General features: G+C 31.1%; 1 pseudogene; it reads right to left on the reverse strand.

Annotated features, from left to right (window-relative positions):
• Nucleotides 1-414: 414 nt before the first annotated feature.
• On the reverse strand, nucleotides 415-1,462 carry LOC124943237 (annotated as a pseudogene).
• Nucleotides 1,463-4,176: the final 2,714 nt, after the last annotated feature.

Here is a 4,176-nt window from a genome sequence, read left to right on the forward strand (position 1 = left end):
TAATAAAAAAAATCGGATAAAAATTGCTGACTAGTTTCAAGTTGATATATATAAATGTGTTTTTAGTTTGGATTATCCAAACCATTTTCAATTCAATCCGTATCCGATCCGTTTTAATTAGTAAAATGGTTTGGATTATGAATTGGATAAATTTAATTCGGATTTAATACGGATCGGACAAAACGGATTGATTTTACCCATTTGTTCACCCCTATGCATAGGTTTGATCACCCACCGGTCAAGAATCCCATGTGAAGTAATTTGAGGATGTAAGCTTGATTAATTTGAAAATACACCATCTTTAATAATTAATCATTTTAATACATAATAGATCCTCAATCTTCAAAAAAGCATTATTCAAAGTTCATTGTAAAAAAATTCCCCCAACCACAATGAATATAGAAGAAAAAACAAATAAAAAACATTCAATCAACAAGCGCTCTTCTTCAACTTGTATCGGTACAAAACCTTCTTCTTCTTGCTCGACGCATTCTCTATCGTCAACACAAATTTCCCAGCCTCGTTGTTCTTGAAAGTGTTCCAAATCGACCACTCGTTCATGTTCACCTTCTTTTCTTTTTGTACTAACACGCTATAAGAACCCTCATCACTTGGCACAAATTCCTCATTGTAATTCACTTCCCATCCCAAAACTATTAAATCCTAGATAAAATGTGCTTCTAGCTTGCCCATAATTTATTTTTTATTCATTTATTTTAACAGTTGTTACATTAAAAATATGACCAGAAATTTGTATATACCTCTGGTGTGGGTATTTCAATAGTTTCAATAGAACCAGATTTGAGAATGAGCTCAAACACATCATCTTCAATTGAGAATTCAAAATCATTGTCTCTTTAAAACCTCCATACTCAATTGGAATTTCCTCTATTGAAATATACCTGTCAAAATGGATAAAGACATGTTTGAAATGATTTACAAGACCATGTTTTTTAGTTGTAATGAATTAAACAAAATGAAAGTCTTCTTGAGAAGGATCTCAATTTCTTTTCCGGGGCGGGCAAAGATGAATTTTCTCTTGGTTCTTTGAGTTAGGAAAGTAGACAAAAGGGCTGGAAGAATAATACCAGAATGGTACATTAATGAATATCTGCAGAAGAGAATCAATCAGATTTCTAAATCAGTTATATTTGTAAAGTTTAAGGAAGCATGTCTCTAATGTCTTACATTTATAGCAACGAATTATGAGTGATTGTCTTGAAGAAGATTGACGTCTTGTTTTTGTGACTATTCGAAGTTCTTTCTTGATTGGGATAGAAAATTCTTCACATCATTGATTTTAATTAATGAATTGATTCGATCAGCTTGAAATAAAGCTTATTGATCCCCTCTTCCATCAATTGTACTCTCCATCTTATGGATTTTTCTCTATTCCGAATGATTTCTGGTAAAGCTACTCATTTTCGAGAGATCCAATGAATGAGATTGTCCGAGTATACATATTCTTACTGGATTTTCGCTGTCTAAGACAATGACGTGAATAGGCTATTGGGTTTTTTCCTCCTAGATGGAGAGACCCAACTTGGTGTGCCTTTATTTAGGCTCATATTATATGTGAAGACATATTATTTTTATTTGAGGATTTTTTTGGATTTAGGGACAACAACAAAAGAGAGACGATAGAACATATTCATGTGTGTGGTAGCAGTCGAAGTATATTTATGTTTGACGGAGTTTGCACAATTTAATCGACTTCAAATTTTGACAGCTCCTTGGTTACAAAATCTAGAGAAGTAACTGTGAGATGTAAATAATCGTAACAAATATTGCAAATCTTCTAATAAGTGGGCAAATGTTGAATGTCATCATTTTGGTCTGAATGGCCATATAAAGAAAAAAAAAAATTGAAGAATGAGAACAAGAAGAAAATGAGAACATTCACTACTTCCAACCACAAAGAAGGTAAACATCATGATGTTGTTATTGTTGATGATTTTTTATTGTTTGTTATAATAATGTTGAGAATGTTAATGTACCATGTGATGAATTGAATTAGATTGGATTGAATTGTGTATGTTGGTGCTTCTACCCATGCTATATCACAATAAGATTTTCTCAACATATGAGGATGATAATTTTGGTATTGTTTGTATGTGAAATACTAGTCGAGCTAAAATGGTTAGAATTGATAATGTTTGTGTTGAGATGACAATGACATTACTCTTGTTCTAAAAGTGGTTAAACATATTCCTAATATTTGATTCATTCTTTTATGGGTTGGAAGATTGAATGATGAAGACTTCTGTAATTATTTTTTCGGTGGTAAATGAAATTTTAAAACGACATCAATGGTTGTTGCTAAAGGAAAAAGGCTTTTGTTGATGATTTTTTATTGTTTGTTATAATAATGTTGAGAATGTTAATGTACCTTGTGATGAATTGAATTAGATTTGATTGAATTGTGTATGTTGGTGCTTCTACCCATGCTATATCACGATAAGATTTTCTCAACATATGAGGATGATAATTTTGGTATTGTTTGTATGTGAAATACTAGTCGAGCTAAAGTGGTTAGAATTGATAATATTTGTGTTGAGATGACAATGACATTACTCTTGTTCTAAAAGTGGTTAAACATATTCCTAATATTTGATTCATTCTTTTATGGGTTGGAAGATTGAATGATGAAGACTTCTGTAATTATTTTTTCGGTGGTAAATGAAATTTTAAAACGACATCAATGGTTGTTGCTAAAGAAAAAAGGCTTTTGTTGACGATTTTTTATTGTTTGTTATAATAATGTTGAGAATGTTAATGTACCTTGTGATGAATTGAATTAGATTGGATTGAATTGTGTATGTTGGTGCTTATACCCATGCTATATCACGATAAGAATTTCTCAACATATGAGGATGATAATTTTGGTATTGTTTGTATGTGAAATACTAGTTGAGCTAAAGTGGTTAGAATTGATAATGTTTGTGTTGAGATGACAATGACATTACTCTTGTTCTAAAAGTGGTTAAACATATTCCTAATATTTGATTCATTCTTTTATGGGTTGGAAGATTGAATGATGAAGACTTCTGTAATTATTTTTTCGGTGGTAAATGAAATTTTAAAAAGACATCAATGGTTGTTGCTAAAGGAAAAAAGGCTTTTGTTGATGATTTTTTATTGTTTGTCATAATAATGTTGAGAATGTTAATGTACCTTGTGATGAGTTGAATTAGATGGATTGAATTGTGTATGTTGGTGCTTCTACCCATGCTATATCACGATAAGATTTTCTCAACATATGAGGATGATAATTTTGGTATTGTTTGTATGTGAAATACTAGTCGAGCTAAAGTGGTTAGAATTGATAATGTTTGTGTTGAGATGACCATGACATTACTCTTGTTCTAAAAGTGGTTAAACATATTCCTAATATTTGATTCATTCTTTTATGGGTTGGAAGATTGAATGATGAAGACTTCTGTAATTATTTTTTCGGTGGTAAATGAAATTTTAAAAAGACATCAATGGTTGTTGCTAAAGGAAAAAGGTTTTGAATTTGTTTATTGTTCATTCTGGAATATAAAAATGTTACATCAACACTTGTAAAAATGATTCTTCTTCTGAGTTTTGGCACAAACGTTTGACTCATATTAACGAGAAAGTCTTAGTTATGTTGGCTAAAATGAATGTGATATTTGGGGTTTCAAACTTGTACTTGAAAAGATGTCGAGATTCTTTGGTTAAAAATCAAAGACGAGTGTCATTTACATTAATTGAATCGAAAAGAAAATAGGAATTACTTGACTTGGTGCATTCTAATGTATGTGGACCAATGAAGTCAATATCAATGGGTGGTGCGTACTATTTTATATCATTCGTTGATGACTATTCTCGAAAGGTTTAGGCCTATACAGTGAAAAAGAAAAATCAAGTACTAGACACATTCAAAGTGTTTCAAACCTCAGTTGAGAAGGAAATTAGAAAAAATATGAGGTGTATTCGAACAAATAACGGAGATAGTGCATTGAACATTTTGATGTATATTGTCGACAATAAGATATTTGTCACCAAAGATCATCTTTGAAAATACTGCAGTTAAATGAGTTGAGTGAAAGAATGAATATGACACTGATGGAAATGGTGAGATACATATTCTTACAAGTAATGTTGCCAAGATACTTTTGGGGTAAAGCATTAAGTACAATGGTATATGTG

This window comes from Impatiens glandulifera, chromosome 6 (assembly GCF_907164915.1).
Source record: "Impatiens glandulifera chromosome 6, dImpGla2.1, whole genome shotgun sequence".
Lineage (NCBI taxonomy): Eukaryota > Viridiplantae > Streptophyta > Magnoliopsida > Ericales > Balsaminaceae > Impatiens > Impatiens glandulifera.